This window comes from Megalobrama amblycephala, linkage group LG2 (genome assembly GCF_018812025.1).
Source record: "Megalobrama amblycephala isolate DHTTF-2021 linkage group LG2, ASM1881202v1, whole genome shotgun sequence".
Lineage (NCBI taxonomy): Eukaryota > Metazoa > Chordata > Actinopteri > Cypriniformes > Xenocyprididae > Megalobrama > Megalobrama amblycephala.
Window position 1 is genome coordinate 10,058,014 of NC_063045.1, and position 22,878 is coordinate 10,080,891.

Sequence of the window (22,878 nt, forward strand, 5' to 3'; positions counted from 1 at the left end):
CCACTTTGGGAAATGTAAAAATCCCGTTTTAGTCATTTTAGCATATTTGTAAGTAGAAAATTCAGACGTTTTTAGGATTTAAAGAAGTGGCACAATTATTGAGATACGCTACCTAATAAATACAAAGCAGTGGATGAAATGAGAGCAATTAACAGTAAAACCAGTCCTTTTAATCATTTAGCATTTGTTGTCAGTTATTCCCTACATATTTTTTTTTCTTTATTTCAGCTCGTCTGCCTGTTCCTGTCATCAGCAGTGACTCTTCACAATGTTCTTCATCATCATCATCATCATCATGTTCATTTGTGTGTTCAGCTGTGAATGTGAGTCATGTGACTCTCTCCTGGTACAAAGGAAACAGTTTATTGTCCAGCATCAGTGTGTCTGATCTCAGCATCAGTCTCTCTCTACCTCTGGAGGTGGAATATCAGGATAAAAACACCTACAGCTGTGTGCTGAACAATCCCATCAGCAACCAGACTCAACATCTGGACATCACTCACCTCTGTCACACATGTGCAGGTACAGCAGTGCTGAGTTCCTTTATTCACTAAATTAAAATGTTGATTGGTAACTTAAGATAAATGAGCTTCTGTCATCATTTATTCATGCCATTTCTAAAGCAATTTTGATTTTTTTTTTTCTGTGGAGCAAGAAAAAGTCAGATTCTTGAAAATCGTATTTCTGTTTTATTGTTCAGTTGTTCCTTCGGAAGGCCACACCCATTGTCGTGATTCTGTGCTCCGATTGGTCATCATTGCACTGATGGGCGTGGCTGCTGCGACTGCTTCTTCTGATTAATGACGTCAGATCGACCAGAGGATAAACAAAGAAAACAGAAAAGATAATGTTGAAGTTATTCTTTTTTATAATTCCAATAATAAAAAAATAATAAACAAATCAGAAGAGATATCATAAAATTTATCCAGTTAAGCATGTTTTGGAGAAGTTTAAATTCAACATTTCTGTCAATTATACCTGTGAATTTTAGAAGATTTTGCACCTGTTTTATCACTGTATCTTTTTTCATCTATTCAAGTCTTTGGAAATGTATATTAAGATAAAACTGGCAATAATTTATTCTATCTTTAAAAACACAGAGTTAATTAACTCAACTTTTTAATTTGTCTTTGTTCACTGACTCAGTTAAGTTGTATTTAAGCAGAATATTAAGCATGTTTAACTTTATCACTAGAACATTACTTGCTCTGGAGCAGGTTAAGTTTAGAGAACTAAATCAGTTTTTGGAACTGAAAGTTTACCCACATACTCTGAGAAAAAATAGCCATGTTGTATAACCTGCTTTCTGGGCGTTTTATCTGAGTATGTCACTGAAACAGACACAACCAGTCATCAACCACTTTCAGTTTCAGAAGAACACAAATTTACTTGTGCATTTACATGGACAAACGCTTTCATTTCCACAGATTCAGCGTTCTGTGACTATTGTAAAATGAGGGTCGTTATTGTGATCTTAGTGTATGTATTAATGGCTGGTAAGTGCATTCATTTGTTACAGTGTCTTTTCTGAATGTTAATGAAACCTAAAAGTGTTTGAACATGACCCAGCTTGAATTTATTCAGTTTTATTCATTTTTAGCCGTTGCTGTTTTAAATATCTAGGGGTTTGAATTGGTTATTTTATGACATTGCTGTAACAAATTATAGCATGTAAAATTGTGTCCTGGTCATTTATTCTGTATCGCTAATTAACATTTCAAAGGAACAGTCAAAATAATTTGAATTGTTACTTTAAATGAGTCTAAAACTTTCAAGTGCTGATACATTCTGATTCTGTAAATGCATGCAAAATAATTGATACATTGATACTGTACAATTAAAAATAAATGAATTTTAAAAAAATGTAAAATTAATATGGTGGAAAATATCAATAAACTAATTTTAACCATGGTCTAGGGGTTGATAAAACAAGCAATGATCTCTAATGTGTGGGAAGAGGATTTGTATGAGAAGGTGTTTGTGAGTGATGTGTAAGATCATAAATGTGTTAATAAATGATGTTCTTCTGCTGTTTGATTTCATGCAATACATTATGTATTGTATTTATCGCATTTCCTGAAGGCAATTTGGTTGCAGCATTTAGACATAAACAATGCATAAAAAGCACAACAAGGCATAAACCCTTAAGAATCTTTTCTACTTATCCCAACAGTGGAAAATATTCAATTTTGAGAGCTCTACAGATGATACATAATCGTCCAAACTGATTTGTTATAATTCTACACATTTCCCAGTGTTAAATTAACAGTGCTCAGTGTTTATATGAGTCCACACTCAGGTGGCCTGTTGCGCAAAGCCTGTTTCAGTTTCTACCCAGGTAAGTTCAAGATTAGCAAACTCTGGTTTTTCGGGCTTGTGGAGGTGGATTGGTTTTTAGCGGGTTTCATTGCTATGGTAATTTACGCTACATTAACATGTTTTAGAGTTTAGAGATCACAAACCTAAACTGAACCAATCAGCTATGAGTAAAGTGACACGTATCTGATGCAATAAAGCCACTCCCCTGTATCTCTCTCTCCAAATGAAATCAGTTTATAATGAAAACATTTTAGAGACAAAATTGCTCAACTTTTGCTGTTAATTATTCATTATATTTATATTAAATAAATTAAAATTATGAATAATTCATGACATATTCATAAAATTAGGCCTATATTAATTGACAATATTAAACTTCGCTTTTAAATTAAAATAAATATAATACATGCACCATATATGAAGCTTACATGTATTCTTTTGAGCTCTTTGTGAAACTATATTAATTATTTGGTCTATTTGTTTGATTCATGCAGTCAGATATTTTCTTTTAGCTGCCATCTCAAACTTTCACAGTATCAGTGTTTATTTCTGCTTTGTAAATGTGTTTAATTTCATATTTTTCATGATGATCTCTTAATTTTCGGAAGACACATGAATTGCGCGCCTCTCTCGCAAGAAGTGAATCAAACTGACCTTGTCCTTGTTCCGTGTGATTGGCTGTTTACACTAATTAAGTGATTAATTGAGTGATGATTGAAGCATTATTGATGATACCAATATTGATGATAATGATCAGAATCACTGAAGGACAGAGGAACAAAATCATTTCTTCCATAGTTCTTGTGTTTCTCTGTCCTTCAGTGATTCTGCTTGTTAACAGCAGATGTTCATCACTAATGCTCAGTCATCACTTAATGAATCACTTAATTATCTATTTAACTTCAACACTGATTCAGTGTTACCTTTTCACTCTCTGGGTGTGGACTCATAAACACCAGCAGTGTTAATTTAACACTGAGGATTTTGCTGTGAAACAAAGTTTGAAACTTGTGGTGCTACCCCTTCCCTTCTAACAAAGCAAACATATTTTCACAGCTCTTTCCTGTTATATAATTGTGTTTGGCTTGTTTTCTTTAGGTGTTTCTGGTGTTAGTATACATGAAGTGATACTGACAACTGGAGATTCAAGTCACTCTAAACACTGGTGTTACAACAGACCAACAAGGGGAGATTAGATGGTTTTTTAAAGACACTCTCATTGCTGAAATTATTGAACATCTCAGTTACAACTGTACAGATGTTCAGTGTAATGAAGGAACTGGGAGATTCAGAGACAAACTGAAGCTGGATCATCAGACTGGATCTCTGACCATCATAAACATTGAAGACTCAGACTCTGGAGAATATCAAATAAAGTTTAACAGCAGCAGCGACAGTGAAAATATCTTCAAGGTTATTGTCTGGGGTGAGTTGAGTGAAAAGCAGGTTCCCATTCAGTCAGTCATGTTCAATGTTACGTCGATACTGATGTAATGGGGTCTCGCTTGGGAGCCCAATCACCTCCAAGTGGTACAAAACAAACCAATGGGAATTAGCCAGTAAAGATTTACATGCTGGGCCACACCCCCAAGATCCGGGTATAAATAGGACCGGCATACTCACTTCCATCCATACTTTTGCTTTCGGAGACGATTGGTTGTGTGATCGTTCTCTCACCTTCAACAAAGAGTGAATTTCTCAAAGAGCAAAAACAGCCATTTTAATTGCTTGATCTCCACGACGCAATTCTCAATGCTTTTATTGTTTTTGTTCCAGTGGCTGCAGCTCACGGAGCTCTCTCTGGCTGATGGGAAGGCACGTTCAACGGTGTGTGCAGCACTCATCCCTGTGTGCTTCAGCTAAAAGAGCAGTTCTAAAAGAGCAAAACACAGGCGATCAGTGTCTTTTTCAAGATGTCTTTTCGTTAGTGTGTTTCTAGATGCAATTGTTTCCTGACCTCGTCTGACGGCCACAATTGCTTTCTCAGTTGCCTAGGTAAACAGCATGCTGAGTCAGCGCTCGTAGATAGTACATGCCCTCACTGCGATGACATGTCCTTGTTGGTGTTGCAGTCTTGAGTTTCCTTCTTTAACATGGAGGTATGAGTCCCCTCTGCTGCTAACCAGCCACCCGCAGCTTCAAAGTTGCTGGTGTGGTTAGCACTCTGGGAGATCTAAAGGTCACAGTGGGAGCTTCTTCATTGGGTCCACCCCCTCGAACCTCTCACACCTCTAGCACGCCATGTGCCGTCGAGTTGCCGGCTGCTGCCGCGGGACCCTCTATGGAGGTTCCCTGCGTCACTTTCTGTGCTCCGGATGAGGACCAAATGTTGATCGCTGCATCGGGGAGTGGACTTTTGGACTCTGAAGAGGATGAGGAGGCCGAACTTCCACCCTCCAGGGTGGACGTTCAGGCTGAATTGGATTCAGAGTTGACGGCCATGCTTGCCTGGGCCGCCGTGGGCATAGGGCTTGAGTGGAACCCTCCACCGTGTCCTGAACGCTCGCAGTTAGATGATTGGTTTCTGGGTGCAGGGCGTGGTTCAGCCACATACTGCACCAGTGCCATTCTTCCCGGAGGTGCATGAGGAGGTTCAGAAGACGTAGAAGGCACCTTTTACTGCCAGGAACCGTTCATCTGCCTCCTCCACTCTCACTACTCTCGATGGTGGGGCCGCCAAGGGCGTGGTTCAGCCACATACTGCACCAGTGCCATTCTTCCCGGAGGTGCATGAGGAGGTTCAGAAGACGTAGAAGGCACCTTTTACTGCCAGGAACCGTTCATCTGCCTCCTCCACTCTCACTACTCTCGATGGTGGGGCCGCCAAGGGTTACGTGGACATTCTACAGGTAGAGTTGCGGTGCACTTGTGCCTGCAGTCTGCTTCCACCTGGCAGAATTGTCCGCACCTCCCGTCCAAGGCAAGTAAGACAACGGCAGCTTTGGCTGGAAAGGCTTACTCTGCCACTGGACAGGCAGCCTCTGCCCTGCACGCCATGGCCATCTTGCAGGTCCATCAGGCGAAAGCTCTGAAAGAGCTGCATGAGGGTAGTTTTGAGCCAGGGCTATTGCAAGAACTGCGCACGGCGACTGACCTCGCCCTCCGGGCGACAAAAGTCACTGCACGGGCCCTGGGTCAGACAATGTCCACCCTGGTGGTCCAGGAACGACATCTCTGGTTGGACCTGGCTGAAATGAAGGACGACAAAGTTCACTTTCTTGACAGTGACAGGCCTAAACGACCCTGTCCTGTGAGCGGAAATTGTGGTCCTCTTGGCGAAGGACGCAATAGAGCCTGTCCCACCAGCCGAGTTGAAGTCAGGGCGTAGATAGCCACGGGTGTCCACTAGCTTGTGCCATTTCCCTCGGACGAGGGAATGCGAGCACTTTTCCTGCTCCTCAGTTCAGTTCCCCACATGGTGAAACCTGTGGAGTTCCTCCGGCAACCTGCGGCAGCCATATGTGTCTATCCACAGTATGGTTTCCCTAATGGTAAACCTGTGTCTTTCCCTGGCTCTGCTCTGCTCTGCCCTGTCTCTGAGCACTAGAGTTCCTCCCTAGAGGTAGGACCTACATCAGAGATATTCCATATGCGTTACTGCCCCTCGGGTCAGTCCATATGTGTCTTCCACACATCACCTCCCTTCGGGCAGGGTGTGGTCTCTGTAGCTTTTCCCTCCTTTGGACTGGGAACACTTTTTTGGCGTTTGGTCATGGCTGAAAAACATGGGAAGTGAGTCCCGAAGCACCCTTGCCCAGGGGTAAGGAACAGCAGCTTCAATCCCCTGAGTAACGCCCTGTCCTCTCCATCCCACTGGTATTGAAACCTCCTCTGGCTTACTGTGGATGCTGGAGGGTTACAACTCTGTGGTAGCACCTGCATTTGGGCACACTATGGCTTGCCAGCATCTGCTTCCCTAACACTCGTAATGTGGCTCAGTTGCTATGGCGTTTTCAATATGGACCCCATTACGTTAGTGTCGACATAACGACAAATGTGACTGACTGAATGGGAATGTCTAGGTTACTATTGTAACCCTTGTTCCCTGAAGGAGGGAACAGAGACATTACGTCCCCTTGCCATAGCCCTGAGTCACCGCTGAACAGCTGGGTACCTATCTCGGCTCTTCAGCAAAATATAAATGGACGTGAGTATGCTGGTCCTATTTATACCTGGATGCCAGGTGTGTGGCCAGGCATGTAAATCTCACTGGCCAATTCCCATTGGCTTGTTTTGTACCACTTGGAGGTGATTGGGCTCCCAAGCAAGACCCCATTGCGTCAGTATAGACGTAACATCTTCGTTGCCTCCTTCAGGGAACGGGGCTTACAATGGTAACCTAGATGTTATATATGTTTAAATCACTTCATAGTTTTTATTGTAATAGTAATGTACACAACAAAAATCCCAGTGGAAAATTAACTCTCATCAGTTTATTTGAAATCACACTCAAAGACTTGAGAAAATTAATTGAGTGATGATTGACCATTATTGAAGACATCTGATTTTAACAAGCAGGATCACCAAAGGAGAAAATCACAAGTCAGTGAATGAGTTTTGATTGTTGCCACCCAGCAGCACCCAACATGCTTTATTATTGTCACCATTGTTTCACAGGCTGATTCTTGATGTGTGTCTAAATGAAAGTTTTTCAGTACAACTTTTAACAAATCCTTTAGATTATACTGAAAAAGCAGATCTTCTGCTGTAGAATCACAGTGCTGCTGTAATCAATAATGTAAATCTAACTCAGAGATTGGGCTCTAAATGAGTTCAGTGATTCTGATCAAATAATGATTATGTGAAAACATAACCAACAACACCTGATCATCTTTTCTCTTTATTCGTCTGGCATTTACAACAGCCAAACAAAATCTAATGTTAAAAATTTTAAAAACTAAAGCGAACACTGACCACCATAATTGGGTTTTTTTCCCAAAGTGATTCTGCTTTTTAACATCAGGTGTCTTCAGTCATGGTCAATCATCACTCAATTAATCACTTAATTATCTCATTAATTTTAACACAGCTTCGTTGTTAACTTAACACTCTTGAGTGTGGAGTCAAATAAACTCTCAGCAGAGTTCATTTATCACTGGAGATTTTGCTGTGTATACATTCCTGTAGTACATTTATATCATTTTGTGCTATTCTGTATTATTTAAAAAAGTAATTTTCTAATATGGTAGTTTATGTTCTCATTTAATGCATTAAACTGTATTTTGTACAATTGTAAAATGTAAAGTGTGTACCATGTGGGTCAATAAAGCCTCTTTCCAGCATCTGTTGTTTTTTTGTTTCAGGTATTTCTGCTAGAAAAGAAATGAAGATCACAGAGGGAGGATCTGTCTTTTTAGAAGCTGGAATAATGACACAAAATGATATGGTAACTTGGTATTTTTATGACACTCAAATCGCTCGAGTCACTGGAGATCTCAGTTTGATTGGTACAGATGTTCAGTGGAAAGATAATAATAAGAGATACAGAGAGAGGCTGAAGCTGAGTTATCAGTTTACATGGTCTCTGACCATCACAAATGTCAGTACCACAGACTCTGGACTTTATACACTAAAGATCATCAAGAGCAATTTCACCATCATGAGGAGCGTCACTGTTACTGTCACTGGTGAGTTTCATTTAATCATTCAGGGTACTTCTCTCTTGAGCGGTTTTAGAAAACTGTTGTTAATTTGAACAAATAAATGTTATTTTATTTATAAAACTGTTTGTGAAGTGAATATCAAACCACCAAAGTGTCACTTATTTTCACATTGCATGTCACTCTCATAATCACACAATGTTTATCAATGTAATTAAAGTGGTAGTTCACCTAAAAATGACAATTATCCCATGATTTACTCATCTTCGTTCAGATTAATACAGTGTGATTTATATATAAAAATCCTAATTTTTCCAAACTTTATAATGGTAGTGAATAAAGGGCCAGATTTCGAGGCCCAAAAAAAGTCCATCCATCATAAAAGTAATCCACATGGCTCCACGGGGTTAATAAAGTGATGGGTTTAGGGTTTTTGTAAGAAAAACATCCATGTTTAAAACTTTACTAAAATCAGCTTCTATCAAACATCTGTACATAGTCAACTTACAACAGAAGTGTAACTTCTTTCATGACGATTGATGAAAGTGGATGCTTAGAGGATAGAGCAATACAAATCACCAGTCACAAATTAGAAGTCTACTACGATCATTTTTAAAGAGAAATGTTGGAGGATTTTGGTACAAGAGAAGAGGAGCTTGACTTTTTTTTTTGAAAAGCCCTATTTTTTTGAACCACGAGAAACGTCTACTCTTCACATACTCCTACGCTACATCACGACACCATGTCCTAACTAAATGCGATGCAATCAGAAGAGTGTGTGGGCGGTCTTTCTTGGCGCACAGCAAAAACTCCAGTGTTTTCCTGGGAGTATATGTGATACTAAAGTGTTAAAGTATTAAAATAAGAGTGTTAAAAGTGCCCCTATTATGTCTTTTTTAAGGTTCCTAATATTGTTTTGGGTGTATCCTACAACAGGTTTACATGCATGCAAGGTCAAAAAAAAAAAAAAACACATTCATTTTCTAATACATTAATGTTAACGTTTTGTAAATGATTCATTAGAAGCAGTTCAAAGAATCGTCTTTCTAAACCAGGGGTGGGCAAACTTGATGGGAGGGCCACTGTCCTGCAGAAATTAGCTGCAACCCTGATAAAACTCACCTGTGTGTAATCCTGAAGACCTTGATTAGCTGGTTTAGGTGTGTTTGATTAGGGTTGGAGCAAAAATCTGCAGGGACAGCGGCCCTCCAGGATAGAGTTTGCCCAACCCTACTGTAAACCCTGAGCCTACACTGCTCTGATTGGTCAGATGGCCCAATCCTTTGTGACTGGTCTACTGCATGCACCATGCACCCATTGCCTTAACTGAATGATATCTATCAATTCACAAGAAATTGTATACAATGTATGGACAGAAAAGATGGCATAGATTTTACCGCAATCATGACTTATAAATAATGTAGTTTGTTTTTTAAAAGACATGATAGCAGCAAGAAAACTGGACTTTTTAACATTCCCATAACCTAAATTGAACATTTTGAAAACATCCTTAGAACAAAAATTTGTTAGCTGGGATAAAGCTGTCTGACTGTTTTTCTGTAAGAATATAGTCATGTACACCTTGGTTTGAGAGTGAGGAAATCATGCGATATGTTTTATTTTTGAGTGAACTATCCCAGATAGTGCCATCAAAGAGTTTCTTTCAACCGATGACCAAAGTCAAAAGTATCAATCATATCAGTAAAATCAGTAGCACTAGAAATAATGACTATCTGTCTTTAAAAATTTCAGCTCCAAGTCTGATACCTGCTGCTTTTCTCACTGCTGTTCTGGTGGTGGTTGTTTGTTCCTGTTGCATGCAATAGCATGCCAGAATGGTAAATATTACAAACAGGACATTTAACAAGATGGAAATATAAGATTTATTGTGAAAAATATGTTTAATAGAAAACAAAATTATGTATTTGCTTCTAATTCACCAAAGAAATCATGTGTTGAATTGATGTTGTTATTGTTCAAACAGATGTCAGGACGCAGCACGATGACTGGGTGAGATATGTGAGATGAATCTGTCTCAGATCTCTGACATCTGTAAGTGGCATTTGAGTTTCCTCTGTGTGTGTGGTTTAATTCAGATATCATTGCATTTAAGTTTAAAATGCATTGATACATTTGTTATTATTATTATTTATATAATTGTTTATTAATACAGGGTATTATGATCCTGCTTTGGGTTCAGGTTGTAACAAATGTGAGATTTATATTGTTCTTTGTGATTAATACAAATTAACTCGTAAATAAATGAAGTATTCCAGATAGCAAGCTATGATCAAAATAATGTTAAATCAATGTTAATGTGTCAACGTTAGCCTCATTGAATATCACTTTTGCACCCTCAATTAATGTTGAAAAAATTTTGAAATTTCAACAAAAAAATCAATGGTAATGTCATTGAATCAATGTCACAATGTGAAGTTGGTTCAACATCATGCTTGAACTCTCAGAAAATGAAACACAACTACAACTGACTTAAAGCCACACAGCCTGAAATCAACTGAAGATAAAAGAAGACAATAAATCTCTCAAGATCTCAGCAGAAGCTCTTTTTGAGAATTAACAGAGGTTTAGATGTTGATGTTTTATTGACAATGTTTGGTCACCATTTTGATGATCAGTGTTTCCTTTGCAAAAAATTTTTATATTTTTGATGATTTAAAAAAATATATATTATTCTGTATAATTTTTGTATATGTAACTGTATTTTTGTATGTAGTCTGGTATACTTATGTATGTTAATGTTTATGTACACATATGGGTTTTTATGCAATTGAGCTATATGCTCTTTTAAAAGATTTTTTGAGTTACAAAATTGGATGTACTACAGAAAAAGTATGTACTTAATTATGTAACATTAGTTTGCAAAACGTATTTTAAAAAAAAAAATCTAAATATCTTAAGTATTGGCCAAGGTGGCAAATCCAATACATTCACGATTACCAGCTGGAGTGCCCTGGTTCTCCACTAGAGGGTACTCAACCCCAGACTACATTATTGCCACTAAGTATTGGACTTTCCCATCAACCTTTGCTCGGGCTCATCAGCACTCATTGCCTAGCATTTTCACCCTGTCTATATAAGCCTGGTCAATTCAGTCATTTGTTTCATTCTGCAATTCTTGTTTTTTTGATTCCCTGCCCGTTATTCTGGAATACCCTTGCCTGTGTTTATTCCCTGTTGTTATTATTTGGATTGATTGCCTGTGTGTATGATCTTTTTCCTGATTCAGGATTACATTTTTGGAATACCCCTCAATAAATACTGCATTTGGATCCTCAGTACATCAGTCTCCTTGCAGTACATGACAGATAGCCTTCATGTTGCCCCCGATACTTGTTTGTTCGTCTTGAGCCAAGGATTACAACAATATAAGACACTTGAGTCTGTGACTAACAGGAGTTATGATCATTGCAGCGCCAACAGTTATAGGCAGGTGTGTGTGGAGGCTTACTCATTTGTGATTAATAATCCAATTACATATTACATTTTGCATGGCACCTAACTTATTCTGCAGCAGTTTGTTTCTGCTGAAGAAGTGATATCTAAGGTCACTGAAGATACAATATCTTGTGTGTTTTGCCTTTACTCCCCCAAACCTGTCAACAAGGCTGCTCGACATGAATGTGAGTGTTTTAGCAGCAAGTAGCTGAATCGCAGGTGTTTGATTTTTTGAGATAAGGACCTGCAGCAGGTGATGAGGCCGAAACCAGCACATTCAAATAGGCTTTGACTGTTTCATTTTACTTATGCTATATTGACAAGACATTTTTATAGGATATTGATTTACTTATGGCCTTTTACTTATGGATTTGAGAGTTTGTAGACATTTAAGAGGCTGTTGTGTCAAACTTTAATTTTTTTTTCTTCCAAATTTGAGGTGTTTCATTTTATTATGACTTTGGAGAACATTATTGCTCTCCTCACAAATCAACTGTTTCTTGCATTTCACTGGCATGTATATAAATCTATAACCCCACCTAAGAAGCGATAGAAGGGATTTTATGATTGATTTGATGATAAATGAATGATTGATGGTTCGTTCAGATCAAGTCTTATGAAGTACATATATTGTTAGAAACTTGGAATTTCATCATTTCACTCTCTTAAAACACATTCTTTCATCACTTTCATCCCTTTCTTTCTGCAAGTTGCATGAATGTGTGTGTAATAATCAATAAAGTATAATTTATATTTTTAAAAAGAGAAGTGTCTTGCTTTATGTGCTTACAAATGTAATGCCTTAAACTGCTGATCTATGTTACCTTGCTAATAAATATTGTTTTCATATAGAATATATAGAATATTGTTTTCTATTCATATCATATAGCTGATAGTTACAGCCCGTGCAAACGATTAGTTTGCTCAGTCTTTAAATAAGCGACTTTCAGAATTCCTTATAAATTAATTAATTAATAATTCCCTTTGAGCTAAATTAACCTGTGTTAACAATTACACTAATAAAACTGTTTTCGCTCTATTCCCAATAGACTGCCCAGTGCATTTAAACCAAGAACACTTCCCAGTTTTAAAAATCATGGAAATGAGAACAGCAAAAAATTTAAGTACCACTGAATTTATTTTATTTGTTTATAAGGATCAGGCAGCTTTGGGATCTAAAAAAAATATATAGATGTCAAAAAAAAAAAAAAAAAAATAGGGAAGAAGAAACTTCAGTTTAAAAATGTAAATACATAAAACATATGTGCCCAAATCATTTTTTAAATAAACTAATTCAATCTTTTACCCATTTTTAAAAGCTTTCCCTTTCATATTTCATAGGTGGAGCTAATCTTGGAAAGGTGAATTCCTGATTAGGACACTAGATGGCGACCTAGTAGTATACATGCATAGAGAAACAAAATGCAGTTATGGTTTCATTTCTGAGGCTGTTTACATCTGTCTGGGTTCCAGCACAAGGCACAGAGGAATATGATTCATAAATATTACAACAGTAAATCATACACATTTTTAAAATGACTGTCAGTAATAGACAAAGACAGGATTTAATCTTTACAAAAAGGTGTGATATCAAGAATAGCTAACTTATGTGTATTAAATCTCAACTACCTGACTTTTAATTTTGTTGTGAAATAGAACTTATTTCCCAGCTCTTATATAAAGTTGCATATATAATGAACACAATTTTCTGCACAGATGCATTGAAAGAATGTGTACTGTGAAAAACCATATATATGACTTGAATTGACAATATGATATTTTACTTGATCACATAATTTAACTGAGAGAACTGTTTATCTGTTAGACTCAGTATTTCACAGTAAAGTCTATTTTGTTAAAGATGAACTCTGACTGAGTTTCACTTGAGCAGGAATGGAAAAAAAGCCCTTAAACCACACAGTAATGGCATCTGACTGTGTCTGTGTCAAACGTCAACCACAAACATCCAGCTCATGCAGAACCTGTTTGTCCATCAAACCACATTTCTGTAGAGATGTAAAATAATAATAATAGTAATAAGACTAATCCAAAGGAATCTGGACAGTGGCACTGACCACTATATGAATATGATGAGGCAAAATGTTTCTTGTTTGCTGTTGTGAAGATTTGTTCATTTTTTTTATTTTTTATTATTATTTTTTTGAGACTTAAAGCAGAACTCAGTAAGATTTGCGAATCTCCACCTACAGTTTCCTTCAGTGAATCACACTGTTGTAAATACTCCAAGCGCAGCTCTGGACTACAACGACTATCTATATACAAGAAATCTCGATGGAGGTGGGTAATTTTCTAAATTGTCTTATAAAGTGAGATCGCTATGTGTATATTGAATTACCGTAAAGCATTTTGTCACTCTCGCGTGAACGTGAACATGTGGCGAGATTGTGTCGGGTCGGCGCAGCTCAACTTGCAAGTGCTGTTTTCTGCCGTAGACGTGATCAGAGGGGGTTAGTGCACACCTCAAACACACCACTACAAGTCAATTAACCATTATAAGGACTTAGAAAACTATTTATAAAGGTAAAAAAAGTTACTTAGTTCTGCTTTAAAGGTACAATATGTAATAATTTTGTCCATTAGATGTCGCTAGAAGCCTATTCAAAACAAAGGCGTAGCTTGATGACGGTAAGTTTGAGCTCGGAATCTTGGGACATGTGGTCTCCACCTCAACGGACGGTGCAAAAGAATCGGGATAGGACTCGGGAACAAATCATGTTCATGGATGCGATTATTAACGTTACTGTAGTATGAAGCAGAGCAGGACCGAGTGTTGTGGAGCTGAACGAGGAGCTGGAGCGATTGATCAACACACGCCTCACGAGCAGCGGGACTTTTATTATGACACAGTCGCCGGCGCCGCTTCCGCTTTTCCGGTCATGAGTTTGAGGTAACACAGCTCTGTTTATCATATTAGATACATTTGAGTGTGTTGAAAATGATGTTATAACATTACTCTGTGCGTTCGCTCGGCGGCTGCTGTGAGACACTGTTACACACTGCAGTAAGATAGATCGATTTTACAATATCATATTAAATGCTGGATGGCTTGTGTATTACTGTTACTAAAAATAAAGCTGCATCTGATTATGCTATGTTAGCCACTTCACAAAATAGTGTGTTTTTCACCACTGGCCTTGTGGTTTTTGATATTTTACTGCAAAAATATTACATATTGCACCTTTAAACAGAGTTTGAGAGTAAACATTAAACTGTAAACCACAAGTTTTACATAATTTATTAAAACACGGCTGGTCATCTTCTCTTTGAGATAGGCGCATAATCCACATGATCCTCCTTTCTGACATCCTGTCAAAAACACAATATACAATAATTAAACAAATTAAATTGGGGGGGGGGGGGGGGGTATGCATGTCGTTGACATCATGTTACAATAGGTAGATATAAAAACAGCATTGCCTGTGTGTTAGAACTTGCATTGTTTCCTTATATGTTTTTATGTTTTTTTAATGGTATAGCAAAATAATAGTCTGCTATACAAATAACAGATGAACAGATTTGAGTTGATTTGGGCTGTGTTTCTCAAAAACATTGTAATAATCACAAAAGCACGTACAGCATGTGAAACTGACGATTTGCACTGTGATGTGACTTATTTTGAGCACTGGAAATATGAACTACTGTTGATCTGTTACTCTTTAGTTTCATTCTGAGTGTCGTGAGTATTGCATATGAGTCACTGTTTCTTGCACTTTTATACATATATGTTGCTGTTTTGTGTGGTCTGGATAATGATCTGTCACACACAAGCACAGTCACTGCTGAAAAGATACACAGACACACAACATCAATAAGTAATAAATGATCTTACCAGTTTTTGTGCTTTTCTTTTGTGGAATGTCGGCTCAACATATATAATTTCTTCTTCACGAGTCTTAGCTGTTTCAATGACAATAAGATGTAGTATATTAAATAGATGGATTCAGTGGTGTTAACTAGATCTACAAACCCGATTCCAAAAAAGTTGGGACACTGTACAAATTGTGAATAAAAAAAGTAATACAATAATTTAAAAATCTCATAAACTTATATATCATAAACTTAAATTCGAGTACTTTCTCTCCCTCCATAGAGATCCAACGCAACTTACACATTCAAGGTCCGGAACGGTAGGAAATACATCATTAAACAAGACATCAGTGGTTTAACCTCATCCTTATTCTATTAATTTTATTCTATTATTCTATTATTAATCTTATCCTATACTAAAACAACAAATTAATCTTATCCAAAGTATGTTCACGCAACAATGTTAACTCTCGCATGAACACAGCATGCATGCGATGCTCTTTTGCAGGTCAATATTTTCATAAATAAAGTGGTAAATTATTTTTTGCGCAAACAAAGCACTTGCATCGCTTCATTAAATTGACATTAAACTGCTGGATTACTTTAATGATGTCTTTACTACCTTTCTGGACCTTGAAATTGGTAGTTATGTAGCTCTCGGGATAGAAAGCTCACAAACTTCATCAAAAAGATCTTCATTTGTGTTCCAAAGATGAACGAAGATCTTATGAGTGTGGAAAGACATGAAAATGAGTAATTAATGATAGAATTTTCATTTTTGGGTGAACTCACCCGTAATTTCTGAATTACATTAACAAACTGATTTGCTTTCACTTTAAACTGAAGCTCAGAAGGGTGAGAATAAAGAGAATCAAAGTGTGGAGGACGCTGATTCATTTTTAAATTTAGATTTGCATTTTTTGTTTTCAGTGTGTTTTATTGAAGAATATGTAAGACAATACAATAGTGCTGCCCAGTGTCACTATAGATACTATAGATCACTATAGATCTACACATATAATTTAGTTCTTTCCACTGATCCTTTAACTAAAATATCCTCATCAATTTGAGCATTCGCACACCTCAAAAAAAGTGAAAAAAAAAAAAACATTATTTATAGATCATTTTTGCCATGTTTACTCAAAAACAGGTGCATCAACTCAGATCAGTGAAGCCTACAACCAATCAGTTCCAAAAAAACACATACAAGAAATGTATAAGCAATTGTTTATAGGCTGGTCATTCTTAACTGGGAACACACACAAAGTACAAAAAAATTCCTCTATTTGGAGAGGTTATTTTACCCTTTGTGAGTAAAGTCAGTAAGTTTTAAGCCCAAAGTATACTTTGATTTTTACACGTCACAAAGATCCGTGTACAGTGCGCAAGATGCAGATTTTATCACCAGAATAACACTCATGCACTGTTACAGTTATGTAAGTTTCGTTTTAGTTTTCATGGACTTTTAGACTGTTTTTCATATGTCACATGTTTTCCTTTGTTCTGTTTTCCGCCACCTTTTAGTTGTCATGGTAATTCATGTAATCATCACAGGTGTTCATTATTAGTTCCCTAGTTTGTTCCCTTAGTTTGTGTTTGTTGCACGCTGTTGTGCTTTTGGATTATCTTTGAGTCTTCTAAATAAACCTTGTTGGATTTTTGTACTCTTCTTCGTCTTCCTGGGAGCCACTGTAACACTAAAGACATTTATAACGCTCAGTGGAGAGAAATAGTGACAAAATAAATTTCTTTCAAAGATTCAGCAAAAAAAAACTCTCAGTCTTGACTGAAATACCATAGAAAATGAATACGGGTCATTTCTGACCCATGTGTGTAAAATTTATGTAGACAAACAAAAACTGTGTTTGTTTATAAAGTAAGAAAGAAAAAATGAACATAATGATTTTTGTCAATCAAAAACAAGATATTTAAGGAATACCTGGAATAAATGAATGATAAAATACATTTCTTTTAAAGATTCAGCAAAGAAACACTCAACCGTTATTGAAATTATATAGGAAATGAATACGGGTCATTTTTGACCCATGTTATGCATTAGAAGGGGTTTTCATAGTTTATGCATCAAAGGGTTAATGAGTAATGGACGTAACGTTCAATAAACCAATCAGAGTGTCATCTCCCATTCCCTTTAAGAGCGAGATGCGCTCGTGCCATGGCGGATTGCTATTTACATGGCGGAATTTGTTGGCAGAAAAGCTGAACGCTTTTCAAGCGAAGAAACCGATCTGCTCGTGCGCGAAGTTAAAGCGGGCTTGCAAATGCAGGCTTTCAAATAGCTCCGCGCGATGAGTCAGTTATATATATGTGTGTACTGGCACGATTGTTCAATTAATTAGCCAATTTCGTTCATCATAAGTAGTAGCCTAATAGGCTGAATTGAAAATAGGTAGCCTAATTCTAATACACGCAATGACTATTCATCATTACATTTTTATATTTGTGTAGCCTACACAACAATATTCTTTTACACTGTAATCCTTTTGTTTTTAATATTTGGCATGTTTGTGTGATGCGCATCCCTGTGTGTAATAAGCAAAGTCAACGTGCACTGTGCACGCGCACTTATTTTTTTAGACCAGCACGCCCATGGGCGCACTAACTGGCGCAAATGCATTTACTAATTTAAGGACGTGGCGCTGAACGGGAAAACGTGAACGGCGCCGGACGCAAACTAGCAAACACACTTGCGCTGCGCCTTGCGTCGCATTGCGCCGGGTGTATTATAGGGCCCATATACTTAAAGGGTGTATATTAAAGGGATAGTTCACCCAAAAATGAAATCCCTGTCATCATTTCCTCACCCTCAGCTTGTTCCAAACCTGTATATATTACTTTGTTCTGTAGAACACAAAGGAAGATATTTTGAAGAATGTGTTAAAGTGTACAGCTCTGGGGCACAATTGACTTCCATAGTAGGAAAACAAAATACTATGGAAATCAATGGTGCCCCAAAGCAGCCTGGTTACAAACTTTCTTCAAATTATTTTCCTTTGTGTTCAGCAGAACAAAGAAATATATACAGGTTTGGAACAACTTGAGGGTGAGTACATGACAGAATTTTCATTTTTGGGTGAACTCCTTTAATACCTCAAAAGGTACAAATTTTGTACCTTTTTTCTGAGAGGGTTACCGTAAAAGGTCTTTCTTTTTTCTTTTTGGACAACACTGCTGAACAAAAGAAGATATGGAACATCTGCTGAGGAAACTTGAGAAGAAAGTCAAAGGATGGGACTAGAATTGAACATTAAGATCTTGTCAACAAAAATGACTGGGAAAAGACATCATGATTGGGAAGATCGAGGGCATATGGTGTTAAGGACACTCAAGGACCTCATCAGACTAGCACAAAAATGAATCATTTTTAACACTTTAGTCTATAAAGTCAACAAAACTCAAATCTGAGCTGATGGGACATCACATATAAATAAAAATAATTCAATTCACATTTATTTGGATAGTGCTTTTCACAATACATATTGTTTATATGACAGAGACGTTTAAAAGAAGCAACATAGTTCAACAATTGAGAATCAGTGTAAAGCAGCTCAAGTCAGTAAATAAACACTAATATCAGCTCTGCTGTACCTGCACATGTGTGACAGAGGTGAGTGATGTCCAGATGTTGAGTCTGGTTGCTGATGGGATTGTTCAGCACACAGCTGTAGGTGTTTTTATCCTGATATTCCACCTCCAGAGGTAGAGAGAGACTGATGCTGAGATCAGACACACTGATGCTGGACAATAAACTGTTTCCTTTGTACCAGGAGAGAGTCACATGACTCACATTCACAGCTGAACACACCAATGAACAATTTGATGATGATGAAGGACATTGTGAAGAGTTACTGCTGATGACAGGAACAGGCAGACGAGCTGAAAAGATTTGAGAAATCAGAATAAATCATATCTGTGTTTGTTATTTTTAGATTTGTAAAAAAATAAAATAAAAAAAAACACTGGAACACTATTTTAAAACTGGAAAATCATTTATGTAAGACATTGAAAATGAATAATAAATAAAGGAAACCAATATTTAACTCACCATAGACAGTGAGAGTGAAACTCTTTCTCACACTGTCGATCAGTAGTTGATAATCTCCATGCATGTTCAGTTGTGGTGTTTGTGATGGTCAGAGATCCAGTTTGATGATCCAGTTTCAGTCTGTCTCTGAATCTCCCATCAAGAACATCATCATATACAGTGATTCTGTCCTCCAGTACATTGATTTCAGCTATTAAAGTGTTATTAGTTTCAAACCTCCACTGAATCAGATCATCATCATTTATTTCAGTAAAACCAGAGTTTAGAGTGACTGAATCTCCCTCCATCACTGACACTGACTTCAGTTCATCATCACCAAACACTCCTGAAGATCAGAAACAACAATTAAAAGGTAAAAAAAAATTTAAATTAAAACACATTTGCAGTTTACAATCATAAAAACCGGTGGTTCCAAAATGTTTGCTCACTGATTTTGCTACAAACATAACATCTAAAACATAAAAGATTTTGAACAATTTTCTACCTTGAAACACAACTATATTTTCTTCAAATATTTGAGTTAGATTCACATTAAAGTCTGTTTTTATGGATCTGATGACCTTATTAAACAGGCTGATTGAATTCTGTCCCTTATATAATCTGAGACCTGAATCAAACAGATCATAAATCCAACATATTATAAAAAGCAAAGCATGCAAATCAGAAAAAAACATTGCTACAAAAACAAACTAAACATACATTAGTAACTTACCATGAAGTTGCCACAAACACAAGCAGAACAAAACACCAACATGAACCATTTTCTTCAAGAACTCTTATATTATAAAGAAAATCTCTGAAAGCTGTCTGTGTGGTCTTGACAGAACTGATATTAATCTATTGTGGTTCCTCCCTCAACAGGACTCGACCACCCTTCACCAACCAGCGACCACACACAGAGTTTCACTTAAACTACACTACAACAACATGTATTAATCATTGTAGAGTGGACAGAAAACATTCTATGGAATGTGTGGAATATGTTTCTATGATGAATGATGAAGAATAATGTGTACCTTGTAACTCTTATTTGACTTTCTTAAACTTCAGTGTCTGTGAAGCTGTTTTCATGAAAAGGAAGTCACATTGTGAGGTTCATTCTGACAGAAGAGGAAATAAAGACACTCTTTACAAGCAAACTACTGACATCAACTTGCATCCGATAATACACACAGAGGACGTTTTCCATTCATCAGGTCAATTGACGTTTCTTTGCAAATAAAGGAAACCACGGAAGTTTCACTTTGACACAGCTGATGATGTCACATTCACTGAATCATTAAAAAAAAAAAAGCTGATGTGGTTTTCGGGTCTAATAGAATCTTGTCTATGTTTTCATGCAACCAAAGAGAGGGACTTAAAATGTTGTTTACCTTGTAATTAATTCTGCTTTGTCTCTCTCATCTGAAAGATTGTGTATTTTCATTATCTTTAGATGCATTTACATTGTGACTGTGCCTTAGATGCAATCAACTGTCTGTGTTTGTGAAGGTGTGAACCAAATGTCCCATACAGACATATGGCCCATAGCAACTGATGGGTCTGAATGACAAACAAACGGCATTGCTCAGAGTAGATTGCAGAGTAGATCGATCTCCTGTGGGTGGTCCTAACAGTGTTCTATTGTTTGTAGCCCTTTTGTCTTCATGTATAAAGTTCTGTCCCACAGACAGAACTTTGGGTTAAGTTATTTTGAAGGCCGACACACTAACATCGCTGCTGAAGAACTGTGCTACATTACTACCTTCAATAAATTCTTCTCCCCACAAGAACTCTGGTCAAGCTTACTTATTTTATGTATTAGAGAAATCTAATAAATTGGCAAAGCAACCACAAAAGACTGCTCAGCCAAAAACAGCAAAATCTAACAATTTCATTGAAGCTGCATTATAAATGCTGTAGGCTACTAATGCTTTGATGTGTACCTTACACAATGATGGTAATTTTGTTTTGGACAAATGTCTGTAGAATGCATAAGTGTCAGAGGTGGACATTCCAGGGGTCAGAAAGTAAAAGTCCTGCCATATTTTTATTCCACCCACTGAAGCATTAATGAGATAAATAAGTGATTAATTGAGTGATGATTGAGCATTATTGAAGACACCTGATGATAACAAGCAGAATCACCAAAGGAGAAAATCACAATTTTTAAGTTACCATCATCGAGGTCAGGGTTTGTTTTAGTTGAGCTCTTGACCCTTGACTTTTTAGTATTAGATTTTGTTTGGGCAGTTTTAACTGCATTGAAACCAAACAGACAAGCAAAGCTAAAAGATGATCAGGTGTTGGTTATGTTTTCACATAATCATTATTTGATCTGAATCACTGAACTCATTTAGAGCTCAATCTCTGAGTTAGATTTACATTATTGATTGCAGCAGCACTGTGATTCTACAGCACAAGATCAGCTTTTACAATACAATTTTTTTTTTTTTTTAAGAGTTCTGATTGTAAAAAAAAAAAAGCGCTCATTTAAACACACAAACATCAAGAATCATCCTGTGAATCTCAACAGTGGTGGCCATCATAAAGCATGTTGCAGTGCATTCTGGGAGCCACCAATCAAAATTCATCCATGGCTCCCATCATGCATTGCTGTATGAATAAATTATGAGCTAAATTGTCTTAGTAATTTCATTTATTCTCACTATTAAAATTTTGCTGTTTTTCTGTGACTTTTTAGTAGCTTGTTTTCTAATGTTCAGAGTTGATCTGTTGATCAGAATATGTTGCTTGTCACCGTTGTTGAGATTCACAGGCTGATACTTGATGTCTGTGTGTGCCTAAAAGAATTTTTTTTTTTTTTTTGTGATAAGGACAACTTTTAAAAAAAAAAAATTCTGTATTGTATAAGCTGATCTTGTGCTGTAGAATCACAGTGCTGCTGTGTAAGAATTGAAAATATCCAAAGATATTTTAAAATGAACAAAGACATTTGCTTTACTGTTTCACACCCCTCTCTCTTGCCAAGGGCCATTTGGGAGGCACAAAGGTGATAGTGATCAAGGCCTGTAGGCCAAGATGTGTACATCGGGGGTCTACAAATGGTCATACCTTTAGTACAGTGGGGGGAAGTTTTAATCTTCTGATTGGTCAGTTTGAATGTCTCACATTTGAGTTTCAGTCACATGGTCAAGGAAGGGATAAAAGAAGATTTTAACGGTTGCTCTGGGCTCTTTTCTATGCTCTTCTTCCTTGGATCTCGGGCACTCCCTTGCCCCCTCTCTCTCTCTCTCTCTCTCTCTCTCTCTCTCTATTTCTCTTTCTCTCTCTCAGGTAACTTTTTTCATACATGCTGTGTACAATTAATGGTATATGATTTTATCATCTCATACATCTATTTTGTAATTATTCTAAGTGTAACCATAATCAGATATTGTCATTAAACCCTTTCTATTACAAATGATGTGCTAACTAGTTTTGATTTAGTATTAACATTAATGTGCTCCCTATTGCAGTACAATATTGTCACACTATAGCAACGCTCTCCCACATATTTTGCTATTATAACTGCGCTTATTTCCGTCGTTGGTATAAGTTGCAGTGGGTGGTAATAGATAAGAAATGTACAGTTTTCTAACATCTTACTGATAAAGTTTCTTCAGTCGCTCG

The 22,878-nt window shown here is 37.0% G+C and overlaps 2 long non-coding RNA genes and 1 pseudogene across 3 annotated transcripts; 2 read left to right on the plus strand and 1 right to left on the minus strand.

Annotated features, from left to right (window-relative positions):
- Positions 1–457: 457 nt before the first annotated feature.
- On the plus strand, positions 458–849 carry LOC125263509. Its single transcript, XR_007183834.1, has 2 exons — positions 458–522; positions 701–849. It is a non-coding gene; the product is annotated as an uncharacterized LOC125263509 (long non-coding RNA).
- A 2,636-nt stretch (positions 850–3,485) lies between these two features.
- On the plus strand, positions 3,486–12,083 carry LOC125262820. Of its 2 annotated transcripts, XR_007183619.1 has the most exons (5): positions 3,486–3,745; positions 7,623–7,946; positions 9,672–9,757; positions 9,904–9,971; positions 11,167–12,083. It is a non-coding gene; the product is annotated as an uncharacterized LOC125262820 (long non-coding RNA). The 2 variants fall into 2 exon arrangements; XR_007183618.1 differs by lacking the exon at positions 11,167–12,083 and having other exon boundaries at positions 9,904–10,500.
- Positions 12,084–18,876: 6,793 nt separating this feature from the next.
- LOC125262635 lies at positions 18,877–20,027 on the minus strand (annotated as a pseudogene).
- Between the last annotated feature and the right edge of the window lie 2,851 nt (positions 20,028–22,878).